Raw genomic sequence first — 18,305 nt, 5'->3', positions numbered from 1 at the left:
CACTAGGAGTCAGGAAGGGGCAGAAATTACCTCTAGTTTATGTGATCAGGCAGGGCTTTTTGGAAACAGACCACATTTAAATTGGGTCTTGAAGGATGAATAGGATTTTGAAAGCAGAGACTGATGGATAATTTGAAAAATGAAAAGAGAGAGAGAGGGGGCTGACATTTTCCAGAAGGCTATATGTATGCCAGCCCTGTGCTAGGAGCTTCTATTTATGATATCTCATTTATTTTTAATGGGAAAGCAAAATGGTATTCAGCTATAGAATTTGGGAGAGAGGCAAAAAGGCAGTGAAGATTGGTTGGTGAGAAGGCAGAATGCCTCCAATACTGAGCCAAAAAATCTGAACTTTACCTGAGGAAAAAATGGGAAACTACCAACCATGTTTAGAATGCCAAAAGAGGAGAAGAGAGAGAAGACAGCAAGAAAGAAAGGGCATTGGGTCATACATATTACTATGGATAACTGGGACAAATAACTGCCAACCACATTTAAATAATTTTTATGATTGCTTATGTGATGGCTGTATGCTATATTTCATTAAAAGTTTTGGAAGGATTCTAGAAGATAATTTATTTCACCTTCTACTCAATTGAATAAATCCCTCTACATCATCCCAGAGAGATCCTCCAGCCAGTCTCAACACCTGCCCAACAGGGAACCTCACAGCGAGCCCCTGCTATGTGTCAAGGCCTCTGTCAGGGAAGGTTACATTTCTCCACAGCTTGAGAGGTTGCAAAGCATTTCTTTGAGCTAAAATCTCCCTTGCAGCTTGGTCCTTTGGTCCTAGATCACACACACAACAACATTTTTCCATCTATCCTAAGACATGCTTTTTACACGTTTTAACAACTATAAAATCAGAGGGAGGCTTACCATCAATTCTGCATTATAGCTTTAATAGGCAGCAGTTTTTCTTAAAGGCAAATAAAATAATGATGCATTTTATAGCCAGTGGTATCTCAAATGCAATAAAACACAGTAAGATAATATTTTACATAAGGTTGGCCTAACCCTTCTTCAATGGCTAATAGCTTATCCATATTTGACAAATGTCCTCAAAAGTAGAGATATCTAGCCAAGGTTCTGCAGCCAGACACTCCTCAGCCCAGCAACAGTCTCCCATTTACTAGCTGAGAGACCTTGACCTGACTCACACCTCTTTATAATTTTAGTTTTCTCATCTGTAAAATAGAGCTAACAATAATACCTGCTTCATAGACTTTCTGTGTGTGCATTACATTGGATAACATGCATAAAGTCTTTTGCACAGTGCTTAGCACACAACCAACATTCAGTAATGTTAGCCATGATCATAATCAATCATCATCATCATCCACCTCTAGATTAAATAATTTCTTCTCTACAATCATCTCCCATATGACATACTTGCTAAAATTTTTGTCTACTTCTGGGTCCACTCCAATTTGTCAACACCCTCCTAAAATACGTTTTGTCAGTTCTCCTGCTGCCTTCAAACCTCCTATTCTGCTATTTCCCTTTTACTCTAAAGATAATGATTTTACTATCTTTTCAGTTCATCTTTATTAGTCACATTAGTTGTATCACCTTGACTATAGTTTTTAGGAAAACTCTTAATTATCATTGTTAATCTGTAAAGTACTTACTATGCTGTCACACCTGGCTACAGAAGTATTTTGTTGGAAAATGAACACAATATGCTCTCACTGGTTCGGTATACATATGGTATGGGAGGACAATTACTGCCCTTACTCTTGATAGGCTGTCTCTACTTACACAGCCTAGGTTACAGTCTCTCAGACACAGATGAAGAAGAATGGCCAAGAAAGTATTTGCAGAAGAAATTTTTACAATTTATGTATTCAGGCAACACATGTTGAGACCAAGTATGAATACCAAAATGACAGAAAAGCCTACAGGAAGAAGGCAAGGGCAGTTTCCAAACGCCAGGCAGTCATAGCTATTAACGACACGCCTGCCCATACCCAACTCCCCCACAATTCTCTGTTCCTGTTATCAGCTAAATGTTTGTGTCTCTCAAAAATCCATATGTTGACATCCTAACCCCCAATGTGACAGTCTGGAGATGGGGCCTCTTCGGTAGGTAATGAGGTTTATATTAGGTCCTGAGGGTGGGGCCCTGTTAATGAGATTAGTGCTCTTATAAGAAAAGGAAGACAGAGAAAGATCTCTCGCCATGCACAAGCACCAAGAAAAAGCCACAGTGAGAAGGTGGCTGTCTACAAGCCACAAAGTGGCTCTGCATTGTAATTTCAACTCTGCAGGTTGGTCTAACCCCTCTGTAGGTAGGCAAGAATAAACTGTGCAGGTACCTTGATCTTGGAAATTCCAACCTCCAGAGCTGTAGGAAATAAATGTCTGTTTTTTAAGCCCCCAAGTCTGTGGCATTTTGTGATAGTAGCCTGAGCAGACTATGGCAGTAATTGGTACCAAGAGTCAGGAAAGACATAAGAAACTGGTAGCTTCAACAGTAGGAGCAAATCCTCCTGTAACCAATTTGTGCACATTAAGAACCAGGGCCTCTCAGATCTAGGAAACAACTCCAAATGGTATACCACTTGCAGTTACCTGGCTACCACTAACTGGCTACCACTATATCAACAAAAATCTACTGCAAGTAGCAAGCACAAAAAATACCCCCAAAAAGGGCTGAGTCTTTTGAACAAAGACATTAATTCCCAAAGCAAATCTGTTTGCTGTTTAATACAAGGAAAAACAGGTTGTAGATCCAGTAACCACTAATCCCAACAGAAGGCACTCCCACTGGTCTATTAGGCAGCAATTTCATAAACAGTATATTTTTTAAAATATAAAGGACAATGTGTGACTAAAACAGAGCTTAGGAAAAGGGCAATATCCAAGTCTAACCTTAACAAATGTGAGAACGGGATTTCATTTTAGCTAACCTAAAATGAGAGGGAACAGAGAAAGTATCAAATTAGCAAATTCAGTGGCAGCCTGATACTGCTGTAGCCAGGGGTGACAAAATAGTAAGTGCTTTACAGATTGACAGTGATAATTAAAAGTTTTCCTAAAACATATATATATATAGTCAAGGTGACAAAACTAAAGGGACCAATGACGATGTACTAAAGAGACAGAAAAAATCATTATCTTTACAGTAAAAGGGAAAGAGCAGAATAGGAGGTTTGAAGAGGGCAGGAGAATTGAGATACTAGCATGCCACAGACTACAGGCCTCCACTGAATAAAAAGTGGATATTAGTTGAAGAAGAAGTAGAAGAATCGAGGGACTGTGAGGAGCTCCAACCAAGCTAAACATTTTTGCCGAGGTGCAGTTTAAAAAGGAAAATACAGTATCTCCAGAATTTTAGTTACCATCCAGCCCAATCCCCTTGCAGTTAAGATGAGGAAAAAGAGACATCCCCTAAGGCCTCAAAGCTAAGGCACCAACAGAACCAAGATGGAACAACACAGGTCCCAGGTCTAGATTCATGGCTTTTCCTTCCCAAAAGTTTGTGATCTAGTCCAAGAATAAAAACGCAGCTGGAATTATCCCATGAAAAACCAAGGATACTCATGTAAAAGATTGGTCACAATAACAAACCGACTGACACAAGGCTCTACGCTCTCCCTAGAATGGGGAACTCTGAAATGTGGAGATGTCGGAGTCCCCAACCCCCTGCCCACCTGCAGGACCCTGTTCTTCACTCCAGTGCAGCAATGTCCAGACCACACCCACAGCTGATGATATATTCCGTCTTCAGCAGTTGACTATGTTCCACACAAAAACATACTTTCTGAGATTAAAACTGGGAGGATGACCTGTTGGGTTTTGGGGTCATTCCTTAAAATTAATATTTTTGGATCTTCTGGCCAGTCTACTGTTTTTCATGGAAACAAAACACATTTCAGCATGTTAAGTTGTAGTGAATTCTCAAAATACATACAGAAATGAAGTCTTGAGGCTTTATTCAGATCTCCTGCTCCCTCTGACAAAAAAAAAAAAAAAACTAAAAAAAAAATACACATAAGAAAAAATAATCTTACCTGATGCATTTTTTAAATGCAGAAAAAAAAACATACACGGAAGAACTTTTTTCCTTGCCTTTCAGCCTCTCTATAGCTGCTCTGCACAAATCTTGAAGAATCAAGGAAGGCTTTGGGAGAATTCCTTTTAAGCCTTGTTGGCAACCTAATGCACAGAGCCCCATGGCAGAGATGTTTCCAGAACCCGCATTAATACCTAACGATGGAGATGTTTTCAGAACCTGCATTCACACCTGACCTTGAGCAGGCAGAGCACACACCTGTACACCTGGTTAGCATGAGGCTCTACAGCTGGTAAAATAAAAATAGATACAATTTCTACCTAAATACCCTGTCTTCCTCCAAAATCCAGAGTCTACACATGACTATTCTCAACCCTGAATGGCACACCCAGAACTACCAAACCCAGCATCTCTGTCACCCTCTACTCAGAGAAGCATCCTGCATCATCAATCACCAACATCTTGCCTCTCCAATCAGAGGCACAGACACAGCAGCTTTAACTGCGTATCTCAGAAGTTCTCTGAGCTTTCTATATTCAACCCCTTTGAAAAATCTCAATCCCCAATCCCACGGCAATCCTCTACCATAAGGAACAGAAAAGTGTACAGTTGCCACACAGTTATCAGAAGACCACTCAAAAACTTGCAATCTGTGATGGTTCACTTCATGTGTCAGCTTGGCTAGACTATAGTACTCAATTACTCAATCAAACACTAATGGGGTATTGCTGTGAAGGTTTTCCATAGATGTGATTACCACTGACAATCAGCTGAGTTTAAGTAAAGGCAAAATTATTCTTGATAACGTGAGTGGGCCTCATCCAATCAGTTGAAAGGCCTTAAAAGTAAACACTGAGATTTCCCTGAAGAAGAAATTCTGACTCAAGACTCTAACATCAACTCCTGCCCAAGGATTTCCTTATATAGAAATGATATAATAGATACATATGTAAAATCTCCCACAGGTTCTATTTCTCTGGAGAACATGGATTGATGCATAATCCAATCCCCTCTTTGCATCACTACGACCTCTTTAAATTAGGGCTGCAAACTCAAATGTTAATGGGGGCCTGGCAGGTAATGTCACTGGTGCAAATGTCTGTTGGACAATAAATGACAATCAACAGGCTGCCTCAGTGTCCAGAGGACATGAGAGTGTTTTGGAAACTACACTGAACTGGGGACACTTCCACTTACAAGGGATAGCAGAGTTGCCAGATAGAGGCCAGTGCTACTAAATGCTCCACTTGATTAAGAGAGGCCAGAAATCCACACTTTTAAAATGTAACATCCCCTCACTCATTGCACTTCTTAACTACTTGCAACTAATTCAGATTTAAGGCACCTAGTAATTTAACTCTATGAAGAGCAAATACAATGAGTCCAGGAGCCAGATGGGAGAGGGAGAAACAGGCTCTATGCGTTCTACATGCATTAATTCACATGGTCCTCACATTGTCCCGATGAGGTAGGTACTATTATTAAGCCCCTTCTGCAGATGAAGAAACTGTGGCATAGAAAGAATAAATAACTCAGGCAAGGTCACATAGCTAGAAAGCGGGACTGGCAGGATGTCAACCCTGGCAGAGTACAGGGCCACAAACAACATGGTACACCTTTTCTAGCATCATTATTGAAGAGTTGTGTAGCTCTGAATTTTCACTTTTGTATGTTAGGCTTGTAAAGGCAGTCATGGAAATTTCATAGGTAGAGGAAAGGTGACCCAGGAAACTCAAGACAGGTTGAATGTCTAACCCATGTAGAAAAGCCAAGAATTCAACTGAAGCCTTACTCCTTTGCCTTTCAACTCAGCAGGTACAACACTGTCTCAGGAAACAGAAAGGTCACATGTATTCTTTACCACTACAGAACTAACCAGGATCCTGAATTTTGTGTATATCATTCACATACATGTGTAAGTTTTTACACGATTTCACATGCACACACAGTATCTAGTATTGCTGTACACTTTTAAACCTCAAGTAGGTGGAAACATAAGGCATATACTCTTCTGCAACTTGCTTGTTTCCTTTATGCATTTGACATTTATTTATTTTTACTATTGCATAGCACAGGATATTTATCTATTTGTTTTTATTAGACATTAGGTTGTACCTGGAAACGAAGCACTTTTGTACATACGTCTTTTTATGAATAAGTGTGAGGCTTTCTCTAAGGGTGGATAAGTGGGGGTGACTAAAATAATTTTATTATAGTTATGTAAAATGCTTACACTGGGGGAAGTGGGTGAGTTAGGTAAGGGGACTCTTTCTATGATTTTTGCAACTTTTCTCTAATTCTAAAATTAGTTCAAAACAAAAAGGTCAAAAAAAAAGGAAAAGAACATCTCCTCTGGGCCACTCCAAGAAATTCACCATAGGATCACAATGCCTTGGGCTGAATCCCAGACACAGACAAGACCTCCACAGCAGTGGAAACAGGAAAAGGCTAGCTCCAGGGCCCTCCATCCCAGAAAGGCCACAAAATTGCCATATGAAACTGGTTGTTTAAAATGCCTCAAATAGCTGAGCTTATATATGGTCAAGTATGGTTAACTAAAATCAAAGCAATTCTTTGAATATTTATAAACCAAGGCAAGCAAATGTTATTTAAATTGAAAAGGCAATTTAAATTGAAAAAGTCTCTCAAGCTACAACTCTCTATCCAATATATGAAATGACTTGTCTTTAACCTAGGTTTAAATTGTATCTGATATATTTGTTTAATTCTATGCATTTGGGGGCACATCTAAAAACCTGCGGCCCTGCAACTATAAGGAATGGGAGGGCCTCTTGGAATTCAAGCATCTATTCTTCGTCTTCCTGTTCTTTCCAACCAGTCAGATGCCTTGTACCAGGAGAAAAATGTGTTTATGTAAAGTCTCCTGAGAGTGGGACTAAGAAGAGCTACATGGGCCAAACCCATCTCCTCTAGGAAGCCTGCCAGGGCTAACCTCATCTGAACCACATCACTCATCTCCTCCTTTCTCCCTTTAGACTTACACATTCCCTTTGGTCTCAATCACTTAGCACTTGCAGATGTTTTGACTGGGATCATCTGTAAGTTCCTGTTATGTTTTCTCTTCCTACTTGGATTGTAAACTTTTCAAGGCATTATGTCAATCCATCAACAAGTGCAATTGCCAGAATATAGCAGAAAGAAGCTGAAGTGGAAAGAGTATGGGGCTTGGTAGTATCTCTGCAATCACAATTTAAGGATACTACAATCTTTTGGGGGACTCAGTTTCCTTGGCATTCTTCAATTTCTAAGGTAGTTTCCTCCCATTAAATTCTATTGGAGGAATCCCTTCATTTCACCTTCCTCTAGTGACAGTATTACATACAAGACACATGGACACAGGAGACATAATCCTTGCCAATAAGAACCATCTGAGTATTTTCTTTTCTTTTTTTGGCACCTCACACAATATAAGTAGTCCACTATGAACTAAGCACTATTCAGTAAATGTTGGTTAAAGCAGCAAAGTGATAAGCCAGTTGCTGGGGAATAAACAGACTCAGCAGCTCCCTTATCTGAAGTGTGTGTTCTCTATCTAGCCTTCTCCATCATGGCCCACACTCAGCAACAGTGTGACATTTTAGCACCATATGGCTGAGTGAGGATCCAAAGGCCACACAAAAAATTGCCAGCCCACTTGGCATTTCCTACATTTGCCCAGACAGATGGCACTAGGTACCCAGCTCACAGCTGCAACCAGATCTAGGAGGACCAGGGTCTCTCCAGGATGCCAGGTCAGCAAGGACACAGGGCAGCGGCAACAGAGCTTTGCAGGTCAGCACCTCCATGCCAAAGCTAATAATCTAACACTCATCTACCCAGATTTCTGGCACAGCTGAGAAAATATCCTAGTAGTTTTTGCAAACATCTTTCTATCAGAGGTATCCTGTAACTATGCTCTGCACCAAAATACCATATCTCTAAAGCACACTGTGGTATGCACACTCTCCTTGGGATGCTTGGGAATACAGTCCTACCAGGACTACTGACACAAAGTGAGCAGAGAGGTGTGTTAAGAGGGATCCCATCCCAGAATATGCCTGAATTTCATCATTAGGGATTTTTGTTCCACTGGGTTATGAAACACTCTTGCTTGTTAAAATCTTTTAAAGTACTACACTTAAGCAGACATTTTCTGGTGCTTCTCTAAAAGCAGTTCCCTATATGATGAAAAAATATCTATTAATATGTTGCAAAAAGGAGGAAAGTTGCAGGTGGTTCCAAAGCAGGGACTGGACACCTTAGGGAGGTATAAAGGCAGCAGGTGCTAGAGAGGTTAGCAAGCATCAGGCAAGCACCACAGAAAGAAAAAGCAAATGTGAACCAAAGACAATTTGCCTCAAGATCTGGAAAGAGGATATTCTATAGGCATAAGTGTTCAGACTTAGGCTGAGATCCCTGAACCAAATCCCTAAGCAAAGCTTTGTTGTAACTTGCCATGTCTCAGTTCTCCAGACCCTAAAATCTCTCTTAAACAACGTAAGAACATACACATACTAATAAACTCCCATATGCTAGGCCTAAGATTGGCTTGGCTCACATGAAACTGAGCCACATTCAGGCATATGTTGTTTAGGAAAAGGGCCATGGGGCTCACACTAATGCAATATTATAGATTCAGAGATACAACAGAATTCTTCCCAGTTCATAGTGCTAAAGCTGGCTATTCAGAGGATGAGAAATTCCAAACGGACATACCATTTCTTGCGTAATAACAGTTAATCTGTATAAAAACCTAACAGGATCATTAAGCAGGATTTTTATGTTTCCTTTAACGCTCACCAAATTTCATCCTCCCTCTAGTGAGCCTTGCATTCCACTAGACATACATGCACTTGAGGGATGATTCTGGAAACATGATTTGCATGGAAATTCTTTTGTCATCTGACTTCACCTCTAAAGTCCAAGTCACAGCATCCAAGTCACAGAACTTAGTTACTTGGAAGAAAAAAAAATGGGGCAATGGGTGGGTTGAGGAGAGTGTGAGAGCAAGTATGTAAAAATATATTTATGACAATCTATTATTCAATGTCATCTAACTTCTCTTAAACTGCATACTTTATTAGAATGTACTTAAATTTTTTGTGTGATATAGAAAATGAGAGAAATACGCTGGAAGAGATAATATTCTAACAGGATAAAACACCTCCCAAAGTCAGAAGACAACAAAGCCAAGGATCCAACATCTAAAATCACAACATGGCAGTACTCATCAAACACTTAGAACAAAGATTGGTTTTTGTAGCAAGAACCTGAGGTGACTTTACAGAGGAACTGAGCTTTGAAAAGTAGCTGGGTCTTAAATGCTTTGCCAGAAAGACTTCATTAAATCAGCCTTTTTCTAAGGTTGGCATGGGAGGAGTTTCAAAGTCTCCAACCAAAAGCTACAGAAGTCCCCACAGCATGGTCATCCTAGAAGAGGCTTCCCAAGGCTTTCTTTAACAAGCTGGCAAAACTTGATCCCCTCCTTCCTGGTCACTGTGATTTCAGAAGTGTTAAATAAAATAGAGGAATTTCAAAGCCCCACAAGATGCTTTGTTACCAGTATAACTGAAAGAACTTTGAAGCCAGGTGCAGTGGCTCATGCCTGTAATCCCAGCATTTTGGGAGGCTGAGGCAGGCAGATCCTTTGAGCCCAGGAGTTTGAGACCAGCCTAGGCAATGTGGCAAAACCTCATCTCTACAAAAACTATAAAAATTAGCTGGGTGTGGTGGCGTGCACCTATAGTCCCAGATACTCAGGAGGCTGAGGCAGGAGGATCATCCGAGCCTGGGGAGGTTAAGGAGGCAGTTAGCCCTGATGGCACCACTGTATTTTTGCCTGGGCAACAGTGTAAGATCTTGTCTCAAAAAAAGAACTTTGGCAGAGGAAGAACATTTAACAGAGATCTAGGAGGCTTCGATATCCCTTCATTCCATCTAATTTCTTCATTAAGTTTGAAATTAAGAATTTGTAATAATTTAGATGAGTTTAACAGTATCCAAAATTTGATGCTATTTTCTCTAAAGAAAGGATATGCTAGGGAAACCAGCAATGCAAATAAAAATGATGTTTTAAATATTTAATAGAAGAGACTTTCTTAAAAGTCCCAAAGCACCTTATAAATACATCTACCTACAAATGATACATAACTATCATGTATTTATTTTTTAAAGCAGGACCCCTAGTAATATATACTAGGCCACACTTTGTCATATTAATCCAGATATTAAAATTATTTGAAGGTAACAGATTTCTTATATAATAATGTTTATAGATATTGTCTGGTACCTAATTTAGATTATCTTCAGTCTGAATTCAGTGTTGTCCTTAGAAATATACACAGGTAAACAGTAAATTATTGGGTTTTTAGAGACTACAACCCACATAAGTCTAATTAGTCATTAAAACTATCTTTTCTAAATGGCAAGTAAGATATGTTTTGGGGGTTTTCAAGGAGATCCAAATCTAGGTTCTACCAGTACCAGAATAGACAATTTTTTAGTCTCTTAGAATTACATTTTAAGCACAGACATTTATATTAGTGCATGTCTGCCACCTTAAGCTCTATGCTGGATCCACCTGACCTGTAACATTTCCCTTTGGGCCTAACAGAGTCAACATTCTTACAGTTATCAGATATTTTGCCTAAAAATATTTTATTGTGAAATTGTTTTCACCCTTTGCTCAATACCTCAAAATACCCTCAAAGGTATTTCCTATCATCGAAAAGTTTGCCCACTTTCCTGTGTTCAGTATAAAATCTAGAAATACTGCATCAGAAGACCTGACCACAACCATCACAAAAATAAGGCGGTTATCTGAGAGGTAAGCTCTGAGTCACAAAACCTCCATACTGAATTCAAGTAATTGAAGACACGAGTGAAGAATCCATCCTTAACTACACAGGAACAATTCCCAGGAGCGAACGTAGATTTCTTTTTTTGATAAAGAGAAGCCTCCACCAGGAGGAGGTTTGAAAGTCTCAATTTAATTACTTCCCCATCTCCTCATTATTTCACCCAACTCTCTACTTCCCCATCTCATTTCACAGCCTCCAACAGCTCTCCCCTCAGGCCTCCTATCACCCCCCTGCTCAAGCACACACACTCTCTGCCTCTCCTCCACACTCCCACGGCTTGATGTTATCTGCCTTCTGTGTCTCGCTTTCACAGCACCCAGCTTTCTAGTAAATTGTCACTGAATCAACATCTTCCACTGGAAGTCTGTATAGACAGCATTGTCCTGGAAAGACAGAAAGCTAAAGAAAGCCTCCTCCTTTAAGACATGTAAAGCATAGACACAAATGGCCACAGAATCTTCATTGCTGGAGTCAAGATTATAATAGGGATTCCAGTGATTGATGCTGGGCCTTTCAAAGCCACATCTCGGGTCTCCAGAGGGGGAGATGTCAGAAGAATGGTGAAGAGCCAGGACTAACATAGAACCAACCCCCTTTGGAAAGTTGGTGAAGCTTATGGACTCCTGGTCAGAATAATGTTTTTAAAGGCATAAAAATCATGTAATTACAATGAAAAATAATTAAAATGAAATACAGTTATCTAACCCTTAGAAAACAAAGTTCTGATAGAGTTATTTTGTGCTTCTCCATTAATAACACTGAATAACAGGACTACTAGCATAAAATCTAGGGGCCAGTAGCATGTCTCACAAGCATGATTTCACATTTCAAATACAACCATTATTTGCTGTCTATATTCATAACTGAAGGAAATGCTAAATTTCAGTTAGGGAAAAGTGAAAATAAAGGGGTTTTTCTCCCCATCCAAATTCAGAGACCCTAGAATTCTATCCACGGGCTTTTTGGTTAAGAGTCCCTGCCAGAGTTATGCTTCCCAGATCCTAAAATGAGTCAGGTTTCTGAAAAGAATTACCCCGAAGTTCACTGTCAATTCAAATTGAAAGTCAAATCCAATTCAGTGAGAAGGGAACACACAAACCACTGGACAAAAAAGGTAACGTGAACTCCAATGTTTTGTGGATATGATAATTCTCCGATAGCCCTGACATCTGATTTTCTGGAATTCAGGTGAAGTCTCCAGCCACTGAGCATGCTGCACCCTCCTGCAAGCTCTACTGCTTCATCTTGCTCTGTTCCTAGTATTTGAACTTTTAAAAAATACCATTTTAAGAAGTGCTTTGTTAACACATCTCTTTTTGGCACATACATCATAGAAACTCTCCATGGAAATTTTTCAAGAGGGACTTATGATTCATTAACGCCTGTGGCGTAAAAGATGGTGCAGCTGCGCGGTCATTCCCAGGCTGTGCAAGAGGATGGCGCTGCCATCCCTTCGTCATTATGGTTTCTCAGCTTCCCACTTGAATATACCACCATTTCTATGCTCAAGCAAACAGCCCATAGGCTGATATAAGCCAGCTCTAGGGAAGAAAAAAATGCAGGACAATCACGTTTTCAGCAACTGGGCCTTTCAGAGTAAGATTCTGGGCACACGTGATAACTTTGCTGTTACCACGCCAACATGGGTCTGATAACCCCTCTGTGTATGAGAATACAAGGTCTTCATAAAATCTCTGCAGAAAAGAAAGAAATTACTTATAAAGAGGTTTAAAAAAAGGAGGAGCAGACAACATTATAAAAAACATACAACATATCCTTATTTTATGGAAAATAAAAGAAGACTATCAAAGAAGAGAAGGTCAACCATCCTATCATGGACAAGAGAATGCAAGTTCACATAAGCTATAAAAGGAATAATAAAAGAAAATTTATCTGTCACCAGGAGATATTATTTCTAGTGTCTCTTTTCTGAATTCAGTACATCTGGAAAATGGATGAAAAATATTGGCAGAGGAAGCAGGAATGAGCTTCCAGGCCAAAACACCTGATATGCTTGTCCTATCAACAGGCTTCTGAAGAAGCCCTCATGCTCTGAAATAGGCCCCAAAGGCAGCCTCTAGAAAAGGGTTATGGGCCAGGTTCAGTTGCCACATGCTTAAAGGATGGGGAGGATGTGGGAAAGGCAACAGCTGCTGACATTTACTGAACATTTACTGTGGGCCAGGCAAGGTACCAGCTGCTTCCAACACATTGTCTCATTGAATCCTTCCAAAAGCACTTTGTGGAAAGTCTTATTATTGTCCACCATTTTAGAAAAGAAAATATAGGCTTAGAGAAGGAATGTTCCTAAAATAACAAGACTCGTAAGAGCCTAGGATATAATCTGAACTTAGGTCTGACTCCAAGCTCATGCTTTGAAATGCTTTTCTGCCTGAGAAATTTCTCCTTCTAAGACCCTAACTCTACCTTTCTAATCAAAAATCTCCCAAAATGTCTAATGCAACTGCAGTGGTAAATGTATATTGTCTTATTATGGTTGGCAGAAATATCAAGGTACAAATTAGCCAATGACTAGGTAATTTACAGGTACAGCCTCAAGTTAATCAATGAAACATCCGTTAAGAATGAGCACTTGTCTGCCAACACCCCGCTCCAAGCTCTTTGAGTCTGCCGATTCTGTCTATGCCCCTCATACTTGGAGATCACCTCATCCTGTCTTGCTTTACCCTCACATGTAGTCCTGTGTCAAGTTATTTCCTTCAACTGAGACAAAGTCCACCTATTCAAAAGCAAGTCAATCCTGCTCTGCCTTGCAAACCTCTTGAGGTTTGGACTGTTCAGCATCCTAATCCCATTCACAGATCTTCCCTGAGGTGGCTTCAACATCTGCTCAGCTCATCCATTGCCATCCTTTTCTTCCAGTTTTTATTACAGCTCCAAGCCCTCCACTCCAGCAGTCCTCACAGCTAAGCGCCAAGGTGACTTAATAAACACCATCCTCAACCTCCCCAAAACTTAAAAAGTCCCAGTGTGAGACCATGGTCCCTTCTCAGGACTTCTATACATCAGACACCATTTCCTACCCACGTTCTTGGAAACATCAGCAAGAGCAACATAAGCCCCATAGCTTAATTACAAGATACTACTTGGCCCCAACCAGACTGGGGATGCTAAAAGACTTGCGCAGGTTTGTTTGTTTAAGCCACAAGCATCTCCTAAGGATGAGTTTTCTGGTTATTAAGTGGAAGGTGAGCAGCGTTTCCTTATCTCCACTCAGCACAACACACATAAAACAAGTGACTTTCCATGATAGGAGAAGTAACTTAATTCTGTATACTTTTATCACACCCTGGAGCCAGTTCCTAGGAGATATGATGTAATACACAGCTCTGAAGCAGTTTTACAAGGGGGAGGATTTATACCTACAGCTGGGGCAATTTAGTGGTTAACGCCTGGGGCTTTGGCATCCAACCGGGATTGGTGGCCCATCTTCAGTAGCTACATTAGCCTCTTGCGGCTTCAGTTTCCTCATGTATAGAATGGCAACAGTAACATCTACCTCATAGGTCTGTAGGAAGCCAGTAAAATCATGCATGTTAGGTACTCGCTACAGCACCTAACTAAAAAAATGAATGCTCCAGATATGGTAGATAGTAGTAGCAGTAAAAAGGAGAGTGACTCAGGGGCATACCCACAGCACTTCAGTTGTCACACAGCTAGGGTAAGGAAAAGTCCAGTTAATTTTTAGTTCGCTGTGAAGGTGGGCACTGTGGAAATTCAGAGGGATACCACTGGGTCTAGAGCTTGTCACCCATAAGCATCTCTGAGTCATATGCTGTAGTGGTACATCTTTCCCCCATTGCATTTTGATACTGAGATTAAATCTAGCAAACATGAAGTTCTGCTATTGTGGATCTCTGAATGCTTTTCTTTCAGAGAGCTCCGTTGTTTTTGTTTTACTTAAATGAATGTCTCTTTTCAATAATGAGGAAAGTTCAGCAAGAAGTAGAGATGTGGAAAAAAAAAAAAAGGCACACATTAACATGAAGATTAATAATGACCCAACCACCTACAGAAATCCGATGACCAAAAAAACAAAAAACTTGTGTCTGGCTTTAGATTCAGCATGAGGGAAAGGAAGAGCAGCCACATAAAAGCAGAATGTGGAACCATGTATCTTTAACTAGAGCACCAAACTGCTATTTAAACACACACACACACACACACACACACACACACACACACACACACACAAATTCTAGCTCACTGAAGCTAATACGCAATAACTCGATGCTTAGTTGCATTTGAGACAGAGAGAAAAAAACCTAAAATTCATTAAAAGACATACAAATGAATAATGAATGCTGTTTTCTCAAATGCTCTATTCATAAAAGAATACTTATATAAAGGCACATGCTCAACTTTAATTTTAGAGAAGCTGAAGAAAAAATAATTCTTCCATTTACTATGTAACGAGCTCAGAAAATGGACAATAAGACCATTCCATGACAGAGAGTATTAGCATTCAACTCATCTATAAATATAAGCAACAAACAGTTTCAGCACAGCTGGCTGCTAAGGACTTCAATATTAACAAACAGACTTAATATTCTTGATTTACTACAGATTTCCCATCAAATGAAATAGTCATGGTGATGATAATTGGACCCACATGCCACACAGCACGCCTCCTAAAGATACAGCTCTGTGGTGTGATGGGGTACAAGTCACAGAGTCCAACAGGCAGGCAATGTGCACAGCAATTCTTAGCTTGCAGCACTGAGAAGGTTTCTATTTCCTTGATTCAACTGAAAATGAACAAAAAGGGTATATGCAGTAAAATGTCTCTGCCATAGATTTTAAATCCCCAAAACAAATTCATCCACCATTCAAAACATACTAAAGTCTGGATTTCTTGATATTTTTTGTTTGTTTGTTTGTTTGTTTGTTTTTGTAGAGATGGGGGTCTCTCTAAGTTGCTGACGCTGGTCTCAAACTCCTGGTCTCAAGTAATCCTCCTGCCTCAGCCTCCCAAAACACTGAGATTACAGGCTTGAGCCATCGCATCCAGTCTAAAGTCTTGATTATTAAGAGTACATTTATAATTTCCACACACTAAGCCAACAAACATATCTTAAGTAGTAAAATGTGAAAAAAAAATGAACATTTCTTCAAACTAAGAGCCTGTAAGAGTAAAAGTATAATCTACCATGTAATAAAAATTTAAACATATTTTTGTGTTTAACCATTTCAAATACATGTAACAAATAGGATCAGTGGTCACACAGAATGCCAATGTCACTTTCAAAAGTAAATTACAGACGACAAAGTTTGGAATGGCAAATGAGTAATATTATATCATAGTCTCATATCTCAATATTATTTTACAATAAATTGTATTTACCTTTGCAGAATGTAGCACAATAAATTCTTAGACTTATGCCTTTGTTACCACCATGATATACTGACTTGCTGAGTTTTTAAGTAATTCTCTTTATGACAAAGAAAAACCAGTGTAAATAAATCAAAGAACACCATTGTAAATGGTAATTTAAAATGCACATTGAACATTTTTAAATAGCCATTTAAAAACTACATTTAAGTGGAAGGAAAATACTAAACTCTCAGTGTTTTTAATAGTCGGCACAACTTTGACATATAAGTGGACAAAATTAAATTTAGTTCCACGTCCACCAGCTGCTACACTTTAGATACTTGGAAATGTAAGAAATAACTTAAAATTGGACAAATATAATAATTATCTGAAATTATATTTTTAAAATGATAGGTAGTTCCCAGCTTATGAATTTAAGTTTTTAGCTGTGTAAAATTTAGCTCTAAGTCAGTTGTTTGTTTCTCCATCATGTATATTTCTTCATGAGCTAAGCCATATTATGGGTTAATTTGGTGGACCATTCTGGGAATCAACCCATTATTTATAACATTATTCCAACTGAAAATTAATTGCCAATTCCAATACAGAATGTGGGATGTGTATGAAGGACACATTGTCCTAGTGAAACAAAAGGATCACCCTCCAATTTCTACCAAGCCCAGTTATTGAATAAGCAAGCAATGTGTGCAAGGCATCATACCAGGTACTTCAGAGGATAGAAAGTAGCAATATTTCAGCAACGTCAGTCTCTAAGTTAAAAGCTAGCATTCATAAAAAATGGACAACTACGACAGAGTGGCAAACTTCTTGTAGAAACAATAATGTAGCAACATTTGTTGTTGTTATTGTTGGACAGGGAATAACTCTGTTACCCAGGCTAGAGTACAGTGGTTTGATGTGGGCTCACTGCAACCTTGACTTCCCAGGCTGAAGCGATCCTCCCACTTCAGTCTCCTGAGTAGCTGGGACCACAAGCATTTGCCACCATATCCAGCTCATTTTTTTATTTTTTGTAGAGACAAGGTCTCCCTATGTTGCCCAGGCTGGTCTCTAACTCCTGGGCTCAAGCAATCCTCCCATCTTGGCCTCTCAAAGTACTGGGACTACAGGCATAAGCTACTGTACTGTTGGTTTTTAAAAATACATTTTTAGGTGAAAAGAATAAGTAACCTTTAAACAACATACTTGAAGAAAGCATAGATCTGAGAATTATAACCACTGAACAAGAGACTGCTGCTTTCACAACTAAGAGCACGACTCCATGCTACTTAGACATTGTTTGACTCCTTTTTCTTTGCACTTGCTTTCTGAAATACAGATTAATGTGAAGTTCTACAGTGATGTTTTACATTTGTCACAATGTCCTTCCATGCTTAACAGGTATTAGACAACTTCCTTCCCCCTTGTTGAATCAGGATGGCAGCTGATACCTAGAGTACAGTCTACAATATATCAAGACAACTGTCCTCTGCTACAGATCTACCAAGACAGACACTGATATGTTTTCCTCCATGAGATAAAGACTCTTTCATCTCCCAGGAACACTGGCTTGGGGTTGACAAAGGGAAGACAGTTCATGCAGCCCATGGCATCAAGAACTTCCCCTACTCAAGGTATTTTTCATCATGTCAATCTCATTACTACTGCCCCTCTAGAAAGAACAAGATCCTGCACTGCAACTTCAGCCAGGCCATAGGCATGCAATAGCAGGGAGCATTCTTCAGGAGCTCTGGCCTGACACAATACCTTGCTGTTCTTCAGATTTAAAACAGGTAGAGAAAAGAGAGGATCAACAAAACAACATCACATTGACATATGCACAGCACACGACTCATTGGTAGTTTCCCAAACACTTCCATATTCATGATTTCATTGAGTCTCTATTGACTTTGACAAGCAAGGAAGATGTTATTATTCTAATTTATTGATGAAGAAACTGACAAGAAAATTGATAAAGCTCAGAGAGGTTAAATGGCTTTTTAGAGATCAGCAGCATAGTGCTTTTTCTTTTATGTGACACTGTTTAACCCATCAAAGTGACCTGTTTTCCCCAACTACTTTTAAAAGCCAT

The 18,305-nt window shown here is 39.5% G+C and overlaps 1 protein-coding gene across 7 annotated transcripts in view; it reads right to left on the bottom strand.

Annotated features, from left to right (window-relative positions):
- The window catches only part of LOC105475271 (dedicator of cytokinesis 4), a 474,119-nt gene that overhangs the window by 404,584 nt on the left and 51,230 nt on the right, over positions 1-18,305 (bottom strand). The gene's annotated exons all lie outside the window — the stretch shown is intronic.

This window comes from Macaca nemestrina, chromosome 4 (genome assembly GCF_043159975.1).
Source record: "Macaca nemestrina isolate mMacNem1 chromosome 4, mMacNem.hap1, whole genome shotgun sequence".
In the NCBI taxonomy this organism is placed as follows: domain Eukaryota; kingdom Metazoa; phylum Chordata; class Mammalia; order Primates; family Cercopithecidae; genus Macaca; species Macaca nemestrina.
The sequence above is the reverse complement of the archived record's forward strand: the minus strand, read 5'-3'. Positions and strand labels throughout refer to the sequence as shown.